This window comes from Tachypleus tridentatus, chromosome 11 (assembly GCF_004210375.1).
Source record: "Tachypleus tridentatus isolate NWPU-2018 chromosome 11, ASM421037v1, whole genome shotgun sequence".
Lineage (NCBI taxonomy): Eukaryota > Metazoa > Arthropoda > Merostomata > Xiphosura > Limulidae > Tachypleus > Tachypleus tridentatus.
In genome coordinates, this window is record NC_134835.1 from 15,630,738 (window position 1) to 15,647,566 (window position 16,829).

Consider the following 16,829-nt stretch of genomic DNA (forward strand, 5'->3'; position numbering starts at 1 on the left):
TTTGCTTCATACCACAGGGCTAAAAATGGTAGTAATATTCATGCATTTTATGGAATGGATGTGAAATAAAAAACATCATTTTATGTTTGTTGAAAATATATCTTTATTTTGTTGTTCTGGGTGAAAGACTTGCAAGGGAGAAGGTTAAGGTACTATACTGGCCAGACAATATCATATCTTAATCCTATCGAAAACTACTCTAAGGTAATGGTTAGCAAAGTGCAAAAGTAAAACCTATGAAGTGCCTTGGAACTGCAGGAAGCCCTAATCCATGTATAGCACAATAAACTTTCTTATATTCATTCCCTCATGCATTCTATACCATAAAGATTTCAAACAGTTGTCAAGGAGAGGGGGGGGGACAACCAAATATAAAAACAAGAAACAAACTCGTCTTACCACTTCTGATCAGTTACATTGAAACAAGAAACAAACTCATCTTACCACTTTTGATCAGTTACATTGAAACAAGAAACAAACTAGTCTTACCACTTCTGATCAGTTACATTGAAACAAGAAACAAACTCATCTTACCACTTCTGATCAGTTACATTGAAACAAGAAACAAACTCGTCTTACCACTTCTGATCAGTTACATTGAAACAAGAAACAAACTAGTCTTGCCACTTCTGATCAGTTACATTGAAACAAGAAACAAACTCGTCTTGCCACTTCTGATCAGTTACATTGAAACAAGAAACAAACTCATCTTGCCACTTCTGATCAGTTACATTGAAACAAGAAACAAACTCATCTTGCCACTTCTGATAAGTTACATTGAAACAAGAAACAAACTAGTCTTGCCACTTCTGATAAGTTACATTGAAACAAGAAACAAACTAGTCTTGCCACTTCTGATCAGTTACATTGAAACCAGAAACAAACTCGTCTTACCACTTCTGATCAGTTACATTGAAACAAGAAACAAACTAGTCTTACCACTTCTGATCAGTTACATTGAAACAAGAAACAAACTCATCTTGCCACTTCTGATCAGTTACATTGAAACAAGAAACAAACTAGTCTTACCACTTCTGATCAGTTACATTGAAACAAGAAACAAACTCGTCTTGCCACTTCTGATCAGTTACATTGAAACAAGAAACAAACTCATCTTGCCACTTCTGATCAGTTACATTGAAACAAGAAACAAACTCTTCTTGCCACTTCTGATCAGTTACATTGAAACAAGAAACAAACTCGTCTTGCCACTTCTGATCAGTTACATTGAAACAAGAAACAAACTCGTCTTGCCACTTCTGATCAGTTACGTTGAAACAAGAAACAAACTCGTCTTGCCACTTCTGATCAGTTACGTTGAAACAAGAAACAAACTCGTCTTGCCACTTCTGATCAGTTACGTTGAAACAAGAAACAAACTCGTCTTGCCACTTCTGATCAGTTACATTGAAACAAGAAACAAACTCGTCTTGCCACTTCTGATCAGTTTTGTTGAAACAAGAAACAAACTCGTCTTGCCACTTCTGATCAGTTACGTTGAAACAAGAAACAAACTCGTCTTGCCACTTCTGATCCGTTACGTTGAAACAAGAAACAAACTCGTCTTGCCACTTCTGATCCGTTACGTTGAAACAAGAAACAAACTCGTCTTGCCACTTGTGATCAGTTACGTTATTAACAAATTATTTAAATCCATTTGTTTAACTTGCAGAACAGATTTTAATTTGCAGCTCATCTGCTGTAAAACCTTTCTTTTGGTCAGTTTGTTAATTGAGATACATGTGTTTGGATGACTAAAAGATGAGTCAGCTTACAATACAATGTCCATAATAATTCTGACATAGAGCATGAGGTTGTAAAGAAAAATTACAGGGTCCAAGAAAAGCACAAATTAGTGATGGAATATTTTTTGTGCTGCTATATCTTGTGTTCTATCAGTGATCTCTGAATATTGCAGCAGTGGCAAAGAACTTAATTGTTTAGTAATGCCTCTTACTATAGAGTTTTCCATTAAACCCAGAATCTCATTCTAAATTTTGGACAGATATAACCCTTTTTATGTGTGGACCACATACAGAGTTTGGGATCATCCTCCAACCTCAATTTCAGCAGCTAACTTAGATTACTCTCCTTTTCATAATTGCCTCTAAAAACCAACCACTGCCATGCCAAAAAATGCATCGTACTTACCGTCTTCATAAGTCTGGCTCCTGTTGCTGTTATACCAAATAACGTAGAGAACTAGATGTCTTGCCTGCTGAACAGAAACTGTCATCAGTACTTTATACAGTTAACAACAGCGGTATTTAGGAACATGTTTTGTTGTGTTTTTTTTCTAATACATCAATCCTGAAGATACAAATGCAGGCTCTACAAATGTTTTTATCATGAAATTGAAAGATGTGGACACATTGTGAAATTAGAATTGACACAAAAAGGAAATTGTAATGTCCTAATAACAATTATCTTGTATGTTTAACACTTAAAACTGATAGTAATGGTCTGATATTTACAGCTGTGATTCCAGGTTCATCTCATTAAAAACAATTCAGTCAATTACATCATACTGCTATGCTGAGAGAAATGTCCAATTTTTGTTTCCAGTTTTTGCTGCTTTTGACATAGTTAGTAACTTGTGTAAACCAATTACACAGGCTTAATTTCTAATATGACTAACTCGTGGTTCACGTAACACTATTTTGATGGCATAGTAAAAATGTTTAACTTAATTTATTGATACATTTCTGCATTCATAATCTGTAACTTATAAATATTATCACAGTTTGTATAATTTATTGTTAACTTCAAATATAAAAATAAGAGAGAGTAGAAACTGGGAGATATTCCTCCATTAGGCTTAACATTTTGTTGTGTGACATAGTGACATTTTGATTACAAAAAAAATTCTGAAGGGATATGACAAGAATTATTTGTTGTGAATTGAACAGCTGACATATTTGTAAAAACTGATCAGATGTGAAAAAATTTTTCAATAGTCGAGGTGAACTTCTTCCTTATTTAAAAAAAAAATATATGGAAGTAGTAAATGTAAAAACTAAATTGACTTGCAAAGATTTTGAGAGATAAAATTAAAGAAAACAACATAAATTTAAATTGACTGACATGAGAGAAAACTTTGAAAATTAATGAATATAGAGAAAGTTTGTTAAAGAGGAAATTAGAACATCAAAAAGGTGGTTGAAAATGTGAGTATTAACAGTGATGATTTCTTTAAATACATTAAAGGTAAATAGCGTTAGAATTGAGGTAGGGCTTTTGAAGAATGATAAAGGTAGGAGCTGCTGATTACTGGGTTGCTAAATGTTACTTGTTCAGTTTTTACTGATGAAGATTTAAGCAGTATTCCACATCTTGAACAGTTGATGAATGGAAACAAGATGAGTGAATTAATTCTTAACTGGTAAAGAAAAATGTGGGGTGTTTTAAATATGATAAAACTCTTGAGCTAGGTAATATTTTCCCAAGGGTTTCGAAGGAGAATAAAAATTGATATGAGTCATTTATAACTATCTTTTGTCAGTCCTTGAACAGCAGATAGATACCAGAGGACTAGAAGTTAACTGATGTAACTCTTCATTTAAAGGAAGGTAACAAAAGCTGTCCTGGTAATTAGAGACCTATTAGTTGTGAGAAAAGTCTGTTAAAAGATGCTTTACAAAATCATTTTTAAAAGTTTAGAATTGTATTGAATAGTCAACATGGTTTCACTAAAAGAAAATGTTGCCTTACAAAGCTTTTGACATACTTTGAAAAGGTCATCACTTATGTAAATGAGGGTAAGGGTCTAGATTTGGGATATTTGAATTTTTAGAAAACACTTGAAAAGGTGCCACATAAGTCTTGTAAAAATGTCTCTAGGTGTGGGAGATAAGTTAGCAAATTTAATATTAGAGTGTCTGGATGGCAGAAAGCAGAGGGTTGTTACAAATGGAGTGCCTCAGTCTTGGGATCTTCAGATCTATGACATAGATAGAGGAATGTTCAATAAATCATTTACTTTTTCTGCTACTTTAGATCATTTATTGAGTTTGATCTAAAGTAAATGGTTGGTGGGTTTTATTTGAAATAAATGCAACATAATGCGTGTGGGTTATTATAACACTGTGTAACACAAATTATGTTCCTGGATAGTATGTGTTATTTCTTAATTACTTATGTTGTAAAAGTACAGAAAATGACCATTATTCCCTTCAAACTTTACTTTTGTGACCTGGATAACGAAATTTAGAAATTAACCTATTTTCTATGTAAAAACGAGCAAATTTGCACATTTTCATTTACGTAAGGTCTGATTAAAACAACATATGAATCAAGATTTCCATGTATTTATACTAAAGTTACACAAAAATATTTAGAAATGAGTAGTTTTTCGAGATTTACGACTGTAACTTAAACCACTTTCACGTATCACCCCCAAATATAGTCTCCCATCATGTTTTCGTTTTACTCTCCTTGGTAGCGGCGTTCAAAGTCCAGTATATCTTGGTGGAAGCGCTCACCTTGCTCCCATGTTCTCTTTGAATTTATCAAGATGAGCGTCAAGGGTATGGACTCTCAGGGACATCCTGTAGCCCATTTTGCTGTAGTTCTTTACCAGAGCCTACACCAGTTCTACATAATTTTCAGCCTTGCGATTGTCCAAGAAGCCCCGAACCACTCTGACAAAGTTGCCACAAGCTTTTTTCCCCCTTCCTACTGAGCTTCTTGGGGAATTATGTGCACTCCAAAATCTTCTTTATTTGTGCTCCAACAAAGATACCACCCTTGACCTTTGCCTCAAACAGCTTAGGGAAGAAGTCTCAAAGGTGCTTAAAGGCTGCAGACTCCTTATCAAAAGCTGTGATAAAGTGTTTCATAAGACCCAGTTTTATGGGCAATGGTGGGAACAGCACCTCCTGGAGGTCCACTAGTGGCTCATACTTGACATTGTGTCTCCTCAAAGAGAACTCGGTACGTTGTGGCCTGTTGTAGTGCACTGCAGTGTCTCTGCTGTTCCAAAGGCAAAGATAACAGGGAAACTTGGTGAAGCCTCCTTGGAGACTCATCAGGAATGCAACCATTTTGAAGTCTCCAATACTCAATATACGTCAAGGCTTCTAGCAAGGTCTTGACATTGTTGTATTCCTCTTTAAGGTGCACTGAATGAGCCAGGGGAAGAGGCATGCTTATTTGCGTTATAAAGCAGCAGAGCTTTGAGGTTTCTGAGTGAACTATCAATAAAGAGGTGCCAATCTTTCGAGTTGCAGGCAATTCCAATTGCCTCGCGCAGACTGAATACATCGTGGCAGAAGCAGAGCCCATCTTGACGAGTGAAGAAGCTTGAAAAGTGTCTGTGAAGCTTCTCTGACTTGCAACTGGTACACTTTCATCTAACAAATCCTACTCCTTGAGCTCAGATATCAAAAGATATCTTACACCAAGATCTCTGATCAAGTCATGGTTGGGGTAGTATGGGTTTCTCTCACCAGCTGCACCTCTGAATTTGTAATCTGATACTTCAACGTCTACCTCTTCTGAGGATGGCTGCTTTCTCTCTGGTGGAGTGGGTACAGGAAGCTCAGGGCAGTGGGGCGATGGATGATGGAAGGTCCGGATACATGATAGCAGATTCATTCTTGCCAGCCCAGGATTTGGAAGGATCCACCATCCAGAAGTAGCAATCGCTTGAGTAGTCAGTGTGTTCACGCCAATTCCTTGAAATAGCGAACTTCATGGCTTTCTTTCCCCCTCTGTACCATTCTGCAAAAGAGCAAAATAAAATTGTTATTATGAAGAATAAATTTATTTTATCCACAACTAATGTGTAAGAGGTTCATGCAAAATATTTTATGTGATATTTTTTCTATACCATTGGAATTTAAAAAATAAATTGATTAAAAGATATTTAAATTTTGAAAGGTCTCAAATTTGTATAATATCAAATATTGCAATTCAAGCAAGCAAAAACTGTTCGTCTCACCTTCTAGAGTATTTTTGCAGTGCTCGCAGGTAAAATGAGGTGTCCAGGGTTTATCTTGATCCCCGATAGACATGACGAAATATGACTTGTAGGCTTCACACATTTTAACAGATTGTGTCACAGAGTACATTTTCGCTCTTGTCTTGATAAATTGGCCACATACATAGTTCAATGCGTCTGGAGAATGCTTGCAGCTTCTTGATAAAATCAGATCTTTGTGTTCACTTTGGCAGCTAGAACTAAACGGAAGTGGTGAGCCCTTGTGTATATATATATATATATATATATATTACTATGAAAAGTTCTAGAAAATTCTCGTAAGTTCTACGACATTCTGGAAAGTTCTTGTAAGTTCGAGAAAATTCTCTATCAGCTACTCAGCACTGAATCTACCTGGAATGTTCTGGAAAATGGGTAAATTTGAAAATTTCATTACCCGAGTCACGAAAGCAAAGTTTGAAGAGAAAAATAGTTTGTTTGTTTTTTCCATTTACTTTAGGCATAAGCAATTGGGAAATAACACTTTCTGCCCAGGAACAAGAAATAGTAAAAATTTTGTTGCATTGTGTAATTTGATTTGTAAGTATAATTTTTATGGGAATAGCCTTTACAGTTTTATGAAAGAAAGGGTCTTAATGTAATACTTAATCAGTATCTGAAGCCATCCAAGCAATGAGCTGTTGTTACTGGTAGACCAAATACAATTTTAAGTTGTAATTATGGAAATATTGAATACAAATCTAAAGAGGTTATAATTTTATAATTTCATTTTACATGTCACTGGTTAGGTTACATTTGGAATATTGTGTTCAGTCTGGGGTTTCTTACCTTAGAAAAGACATCAAATTGTTGGAGATGGTTCAGAGAATGGTTACTAGAACAAAGCCTGGGATGGAGAAGTTGTGATTTGAGGAGAGGCTGGAATATCTTACAATTGTATTCTGTTTAAAAAAAAAAAGCAAAGGATAATCTGATTAAGGTGCGTAAGATTCTATATGGAATTTATAGTGTTGATACATTCATTACCTCTTTTTATATTTCACAGTGAGAGTAGAACTAGAGGACATTGAATTTGGTAGGGTACAAGTCATCTTTAGCTAACAGGGTGGTTGACCTTTGTGATAGGTTTCCTTTAGATGTTTCAGAGGCAGTCAGTTTAAATGAGTTTGTGAGAAAGCTTGATAAGTATATGAATGATGAGGGCTGGCTTCCTTATTTTTAAGTTAATTTAGTTTAGAGTTTGACATAGCCGAGATGAACCAATAAATCCTGTGTTGTTCCAGAACATTGTCGAATCTCCTTAAGACTTTATAAAGGAAAAATGGTTTTCTTGTAGCAAAGCCACATCGGGCTATCTGCCGAGTCCAACAAGACAGAATCGAACTCCTGATTTTAGCGTTGTAAATCCGTTATACTTATCGCTGTATCAGCAGGGAACAGGAAAAGGATATTTTTAATTATAAGTAAATTTATTAAAATAAATTAAATAACACGTTGCTATCTAAACCTACAGTTTTTGTATAGTAACAAAATCCTTTTAAAAGACACTAGTAATGTTAATATTCTACCTGTTCTCGCATAAAACAGATGAACGAGTTCCTAGTTCTCCTAAATCAAAAGTAAACTTTACATAAGTATCACGAAGATCTTCAAATTCTGTGTTTAAGAACTTGTTAACTGCTTAGTCTTAATCAATTTCACCAATTTCTTAACTTCCTTGCATGTCCCGGTCGCAGCAAATATGCTCGTCCTTTTAGCCGTGGGGTTGTTATGATGTTACGATCACTTCCACTATTCGTTGGTAAAAGAGTTGGCGGTGGGTGGTGATGACTAGCTGTCTTCCCTCTAATCTTACACTGCTATAGTAGAGACGCCTAGCCCAGATAACCCTCTAGCTTTGCGCGAAATTAAAAAAAAAAACAACAAACAAACGCATACGAAGGTTAATCACCGAAAGGATTTCCTGGTTGTTTGTAGTTAAGCACAAAGTTACACAATGGGCTATCTGTGCTCTCCCCACCATGAGTATCGAAACCCAGTTTCTAGCGTTATAAGTCTGCAGGCATCCCGCTGTGCCACTAGGGGCAGGACTTCCTGATAGACAAGTTTACAAAGGGCTTATCCTTAGAATTAACAATGTATTACCAGACCTTGTACACACTAGGAAGCAATCTCTTTCACCATTCAGTGTGATCTAAGAATAGGATAAAAATTATAACAAAAGAAAGGAAAACGGAAGCAACAGATGCAGTGATAAGAGGAAATAAAAAGACCTCAACCTGAATATAAATAAAGATCTTCTCTCTGAATAGCTATTACACAAAAGATTAGGGATATACCCGTCTTCAACTCAACCTAGTGTTTGAACTCAGTCACATGCTGCTACCAAAGATCGTCTTAAAATGGATAATGTTTTGATTATGGATTACTTTGTACCAGAAGACCAATATCTACGATAAACTAGCCAATCCCAACGGAAAGGTGACGATAACAAGGGTGATGGACCAATACAACGAACTGGGGGAAGTTGAGTAATTACCTAACATTACAATCACGTGGAGCATGTAATTTCTTGTGGATGTAGAAACTGTAGCCACACTGGTTTATCACGTGTTATCATATTGTACATTACTGTTGTTGAAAATAGTTTTGGAAAGAACAGAATTTATAATGTTATAGTTAGTTAAAAAACCTATAGCAAAAAGACGTAATATTCATCAAAATGAAGCTAAAGTATGAAACCCAGGCATTAATGATCTTGAATAATGAGGCATTACTTTAATGAGGGAATGACCTATGTATAATATACAATTTTCCCATACAGTCAAATTATGGTACTACGGATATATTTAGCTAAACTAGGGAAACTTTCATTAAAGATATACACAGGTCAATGTGGGAGTTTCAAAGGGCACGTGTTTAAAATGGTAAGAACAAGAATATAGTGGATTCACGATTTGGGGGGTCTAAGATGAACCTTTAGCCTTTACCAGCGGTCAGCAGGTAAACATTATACTCAATGAGAAAAATAAGGAAATTCTTAACAGTCTAAAGTATATACACTGGAGCTAATAGCAACATCTGCCTACAAGGATTGTAAAACGAAAGGAGTAGCACTAACGCGACCCAACATGGCCAGGTAGTTAAGGCACTCGACTCGCAATCTGAGGGTCGCGGGTTCGAATCCCCGTCATACCAAACATGCTCGTCCTTTCAGACATGGGAGCGTTATAAAGGTCAGTTCCACTATTCGTTGGTAAAAGAGTAACCCAAGAGTTGGCGGTGGGTGGTGATGACTATCTACCTTCACTCTAATCTTACACTGCTAAATTAGGGATGGCTAGCGCAGATAGCCCTCGAGTAGCTTTGCGCGAAATTCAAAACAAACAAACGGTACTAACAAAGGATTTAGTTTTTGTTATGAACAGTACTTTATTTTTCTTACCAAAAACCGAAACGTCTTCCACGAAACATTATTTCTTAGTACAAACAATACTTCATAGTTTTGTCCACAAAGCTCGAAAGATCTTCAAAGCATTCCTTCTTCCTGCTTTTGACAAATAAGTTATAGTTTGGCTAATAGAAGGTACAAATTCAAATGACTGATGAATAACTCAAAGACAGTGAAGTCAATACCACATAAAACAAGCTTATAATTTAACAAAGTTTAGCTCAGCAACACTGATGTCAAATGTTGGCAAGTTAAAACAAGTTGGCATGGCAGGAATAGCTTAAAAGATGAATTAAATAGCAAAAGATATGATTACATATATCAAGCATCTAGTGTTGGGTCACTTAGCAACTAGCACAAGATCCAGAATTATTAAGAGTCGCTGCATTACCACCAATTCCGCAAAGAAGTTCCAAATGACCCATTGACTGAGAAGTGAAAAGTTCACTTGTTACCTTTGTAAGGGCAGAAGTCACCCATCAAAGAAACAGATAATCTTGTACTTGTGCATACCATTTTGAAAGTCCAAGAAACACGGAGTTTAACAAACTTCAAGCATGACTAAAGCAGTAACGAAGCAGATCATTCATTATATCTGGGAAGAAGCTGGTAAATGTGGGAGAGTTACTTCAAGATTATCTCAATAACTAAAACTTTTCATCCATTATATCTGGCAAGAAGCTGGTAAATGTGGGAGAGTTACTTCAAGATTATCTCAATAACCAAAACTTTTCATCCATTATATCTGGGAAGAAGCTGGTAAATGTGGGAGAGTTACTTCAAGATTATCTCAATAACCAAAACTTTTCATCCATTATATCTGGGAAGAAGCTGGTAAATGTGGGAGAGTTACTTCAAGATTATCTCAATAACCAAAACTTTTCATCCATTATATCTGGGAAGAAGCTGGTAAATGTGGGAGAGTTACTTCAAGATTATCTCAATAACCAAAACTTTTCATCCATTATATCTGGGAAGAAGCTGGTAAATGTGGGAGAGTTACTTCAAGATTATCTCAATAACCAAAAATTTTCATCCATTATATCTGGGAAGAAGCTGGTAAATGTGGGAGAGTTACTTCAAGATTATCTCAATAACCAAAACTTTTCATCCATTATATCTGGGAAGAAGCTGGTAAATGTGGGAGAGTTACTTCAAGATTATCTCAATAACCAAAACTTTTCATCCATTATATCTGGGAAGAAGCTGGTAAATGTGGGAGAGTTACTTCAAGATTATCTCAATAACCAAAAATTTTCATCCATTATATCTGGGAAGAAGCTGGTAAATGTGGGAGTTACTTCAAGATTATCTCAATAATCAAAAATTTTCATCCATTATATCTGGGAAGAAGCTGGTAAATGTGGGAGTTACTTCAAGATTATCTCAATAACCAAAAATTTTCATCCATTATATCTGGGAAGAAGCTGGTAAATGTGGGAGAGTTACTTCAAGATTATCTCAATAACCAAAACTTTTCATCCATTATATCTGGGAAGAAGCTGGTAAATGTGGGAGAGTTACTTCAAGATTATCTCAATAACTAAAACTTTTCATCCATTATATCTGGGAAGAAGCTGGTAAATGTGGGAGAGTTACTTCAAGATTATCTCAATAACCAAAAATTTTCATCCATTATATCTGGGAAGAAGCTGGTAAATGTGGGAGAGTTACTTCAAGATTATCTCAATAACCAAAACTTTTCATCCATTATATCTGGGAAGAAGCTGGTAAATGTGGGAGAGTTACTTCAAGATTATCTCAATAACCAAAATTTTCATCCATTATATCTGGGAAGAAGCTGGTAAATGTGGGAGAGTTACTTCAAGATTATCTCAATAACCAAAACTTTTCATCCATTATATCTGGGAAGAAGCTGGTAAATGTGGGAGAGTTACTTCAAGATTATCTCAATAACCAAAACTTTTCATCAATTATATCTGGGAAGAAGCTGGTAAATGTGGGAGAGTTACTTCAAGATTATCTCAATAACCAAAACTTTTCATCCATTATATCTGGGAAGAAGCTGGTAAATGTGGGAGAGTTACTTCAAGATTATCTCAATAACCAAAACTTTTCATCCATTATATCTGGGAAGAAGCTGGTAAATGTGGGAGAGTTACTTCAAGATTATCTCAATAACCAAAAATTTTCATCCATTATATCTGGGAAGAAACTGGTAAATGTGGGAGAGTTACTTCAAGATTATCTCAATAACCAAAACTTTTCATCCATTATATCTGGGAAGAAGCTGGTAAATGTGGGAGAGTTACTTCAAGATTATCTCAATAACCAAAACTTTTCATCCATTATATCTGGGAAGAAGCTGGTAAATGTGGGAGAGTTACTTCAAGATTATCTCAATAACCAAAACTTTTCATCCATTATATCTGGGAAGAAGCTGGTAAATGTGGGAGAGTTACTTCAAGATTATCTCAATAACCAAAACTTTTCATCCATTATATCTGGGAAGAAGCTGGTAAATGTGGGAGAGTTACTTCAAGATTATCTCAATAACTAAAACTTTTCATCCATTATATCTGGGAAGAAGCTGGTAAATGTGGGAGAGTTACTTCAAGATTATCTCAATAACCGAAAATTTTCATCCATTATATCTGGGAAGAAGCTGGTAAATGTGGGAGTTACTTCAAGATTATCTCAATAATCAAAAATTTTCATCCATTATATCTGGGAAGAAGCTGGTAAATGTGGGAGTTACTTCAAGATTATCTCAATAACCAAAAATGTTCATCCATTATATCTGGGAAGAAGCTGGTAAATGTGGGAGAGTTACTTCAAGATTATCTCAATAAATAAACTTTTCATCAATTATATCTGGGAAGAAGCTGGTAAATGTGGGAGAGTTACTTCAAGATTATCTCAATAACCAAAACTTTTCATCCATTATATCTGGGAAGAAGCTGGTAAATGTGGGAGTTACTTCAAGATTATCTCAATAATCAAAAATTTTCATCCATTATATCTGGGAAGAAGCTGGTAAATGTGGGAGTTACTTCAAGATTATCTCAATAACCAAAACTTTTCATCCATTATATCTGGGAAGAAGCTGGTAAATGTGGGAGAGTTACTTCAAGATTATCTCAATAACCAAAACTTTTCATCCATTATATCTGGGAAGAAGCTGGTAAATGTGGGAGAGTTACTTCAAGATTATCTCAATAACCAAAACTTTTCATCCATTATATCTGGGAAGAAGCTGGTAAATGTGGGAGAGTTACTTCAAGATTATCTCAATAACCAAAACTTTTCATCCATTATATCTGGGAAGAAGCTGGTAAATGTGGGAGAGTTACTTCAAGATTATCTCAATAACCAAAACTTTTCATCCATTATATCTGGGAAGAAGCTGGTAAATGTGGGAGTTACTTCAAGATTATCTCAATAACCAAAACTTTTCATCCATTATATCTGGGAAGAAGCTGGTAAATGTGGGAGAGTTACTTCAAGATTATCTCAATAACCAAAACTTTTCATCCATTATATCTGGGAAGAAGCTGGTAAATGTGGGAGAGTTACTTCAAGATTATCTCAATAACCAAAACTTTTCATCCATTATATCTGGGAAGAAGCTGGTAAATGTGGGAGTTACTTCAAGATTATCTCAATAACCAAAACTTTTCATCCATTATATCTGGGAAGAAGCTGGTAAATGTGGGAGAGTTACTTCAAGATTATCTCAATAACCAAAACTTTTCATCCATTATATCTGGGAAGAAGCTGGTAAATGTGGGAGAGTTACTTCAAGATTATCTCAATAACCAAAACTTTTCATCCATTATATCTGGGAAGAAGCTGGTAAATGTGGGAGAGTTACTTCAAGATTATCTCAATAACTAAAACTTTTCATCCATTATATCTGGCAAGAAGCTGGTAAATGTGGGAGAGTTACTTCAAGATTATCTCAATAACTAAAACTTTTCATCCATTATATCTGGGAAGAAGCTGGTAAATGTGGGAGAGTTACTTCAAGATTATCTCAATAACCAAAAATTTTCATCCATTATATCTGGGAAGAAGCTGGTAAATGTGGAGAGTTACTTCAAGATTATCTCAATAACCAAAAATTTTCATCCATTATATCTGGGAAGAAGCTGGTAAATGTGGGAGTTACTTCAAGATTATCTCAATAACCAAAAATTTTCATCCATTATATCTGGGAAGAAGCTGGTAAATGTGGGAGTTACTTCAAGATTATCTCAATAACCAAAAATTTTCATCCATTATATCTGGGAAGAAGCTGGTAAATGTGGGAGAGTTACTTCAAGATTATCTCAATAACCAAAACTTTTCATCCATTATATCTGGGAAGAAGCTGGTAAATGTGGGAGAGTTACTTCAAGATTATCTCAATAACCAAAACTTTTCATCCATTATATCTGGGAAGAAGCTGGTAAATGTGGGAGTTACTTCAAGATTATCTCAATAATCAAAAATTTTCATCCATTATATCTGGGAAGAAGCTGGTAAATGTGGGAGTTACTTCAAGATTATCTCAATAACCAAAACTTTTCATCCATTATATCTGGGAAGAAGCTGGTAAATGTGGGAGAGTTACTTCAAGATTATCTCAATAACCAAAACTTTTCATCCATTATATCTGGGAAGAAGCTGGTAAATGTGGGAGAGTTACTTCAAGATTATCTCAATAACCAAAACTTTTCATCCATTATATCTGGGAAGAAGCTGGTAAATGTGGGAGAGTTACTTCAAGATTATCTCAATAACCAAAACTTTTCATCCATTATATCTGGGAAGAAGCTGGTAAATGTGGGGAGAGTTACTTCAAGATTATCTCAATAACCAAAACTTTTCATCCATTATATCTGGGAAGAAGCTGGTAAATGTGGGAGAGTTACTTCAAGATTATCTCAATAACCAAAACTTTTCATCCATTATATCTGGGAAGAAGCTGGTAAATGTGGGAGAGTTACTTCAAGATTATCTCAATAACCAAAACTTTTCATCCATTATATCTGGGAAGAAGCTGGTAAATGTGGGAGAGTTACTTCAAGATTATCTCAATAACCAAAACTTTTCATCCATTATATCTGGGAAGAAGCTGGTAAATGTGGGAGAGTTACTTCAAGATTATCTCAATAACCAAAACTTTTCATCCATTATATCTGGGAAGAAGCTGGTAAATGTGGGAGAGTTACTTCAAGATTATCTCAATAACCAAAACTTTTCATCCATTATATCTGGGAAGAAGCTGGTAAATGTGGGAGAGTTACTTCAAGATTATCTCAATAACCAAAACTTTTCATCCATTATATCTGGGAAGAAGCTGGTAAATGTGGGAGAGTTACTTCAAGATTATCTCAATAACCAAAACTTTTCATCCATTATATCTGGGAAGAAGCTGGTAAATGTGGGAGAGTTACTTCAAGATTATCTCAATAACCAAAACTTTTCATCCATTATATCTGGGAAGAAGCTGGTAAATGTGGGAGAGTTACTTCAAGATTATCTCAATAACCAAAACTTTTCATCCATTATATCTGGGAAGAAGCTGGTAAATGTGGGAGAGTTACTTCAAGATTATCTCAATAACCAAAAATTTTCATCCATTATATCTGGGAAGAAGCTGGTAAATGTGGGAGAGTTACTTCAAGATTATCTCAATAACCAAAAATTTTCATCCATTATATCTGGGAAGAAGCTGGTAAATGTGGGAGAGTTACTTCAAGATTATCTCAATAACCAAAACTTTTCATCCATTATATCTGGGAAGAAGCTGGTAAATGTGGGAGAGTTACTTCAAGATTATCTCAATAACCAAAACTTTTCATCCATTATATCTGGGAAGAAGCTGGTAAATGTGGGAGAGTTACTTCAAGATTATCTCAATAACCAAAAATTTTCATCCATTATATCTGGGAAGAAGCTGGTAAATGTGGGAGAGTTACTTCAAGATTATCTCAATAACCAAAAATTTTCATCCATTATATCTGGGAAGAAGCTGGTAAATGTGGGAGTTACTTCAAGATTATCTCAATAACCAAAAATTTTCATCCATTATATCTGGGAAGAAGCTGGTAAATGTGGGAGTTACTTCAAGATTATCTCAATAACCAAAAACTTTTCATCCATTATATCTGGGAAGAAGCTGGTAAATGTGGGAGAGTTACTTCAAGATTATCTCAATAACTAAAACTTTTCATCCATTATATCTGGGAAGAAGCTGGTAAATGTGGGAGAGTTACTTCAAGATTATCTCAATAACCAAAACTTTTCATCCATTATATCTGGGAAGAAGCTGGTAAATGTGGGAGTTACTTCAAGATTATCTCAATAACCAAAACTTTTCATCCATTATATCTGGGAAGAAGCTGGTAAATGTGGGAGAGTTACTTCAAGATTATCTCAATAACCAAAACTTTTCATCCATTATATCTGGGAAGAAGCTGGTAAATGTGGGAGAGTTACTTCAAGATTATCTCAATAACCAAAACTTTTCATCCATTATATCTGGGAAGAAGCTGGTAAATGTGGGAGAGTTACTTCAAGATTATCTCAATAACCAAAACTTTTCATCCATTATATCTGGGAAGAAGCTGGTAAATGTGGGAGAGTTACTTCAAGATTATCTCAATAACCAAAACTTTTCATCCATTATATCTGGGAAGAAGCTGGTAAATGTGGGAGAGTTACTTCAAGATTATCTCAATAACCAAAACTTTTCATCCATTATATCTGGGAAGAAGCTGGTAAATGTGGGAGAGTTACTTCAAGATTATCTCAATAACCAAAACTTTTCATCCATTATATCTGGGAAGAAGCTGGTAAATGTGGGAGAGTTACTTCAAGATTATCTCAATAACCAAAACTTTTCATCCATTATATCTGGGAAGAAGCTGGTAAATGTGGGAGAGTTACTTCAAGATTATCTCAATAACCAAAACTTTTCATCCATTATATCTGGGAAGAAGCTGGTAAATGTGGGAGAGTTACTTCAAGATTATCTCAATAACCAAAACTTTTCATCCATTATATCTGGGAAGAAGCTGGTAAATGTGGGAGAGTTACTTCAAGATTATCTCAATAACCAAAACTTTTCATCCATTATATCTGGGAAGAAGCTGGTAAATGTGGGAGAGTTACTTCAAGATTATCTCAATAACCAAAACTTTTCATCCATTATATCTGGGAAGAAGCTGGTAAATGTGGGAGAGTTACTTCAAGATTATCTCAATAACCAAAAATTTTCATCCATTATATCTGGGAAGAAGCTGGTAAATGTGGGAGAGTTACTTCAAGATTATCTCAATAACCAAAACTTTTCATCCATTATATCTGGGAAGAAGCTGGTAAATGTGGGAGAGTTACTTCAAGATTATCTCAATAACCAAAACTTTTCATCCATTATATCTGGGAAGAAGCTGGTAAATGTGGGAGAGTTACTTCAAGATTATCTCA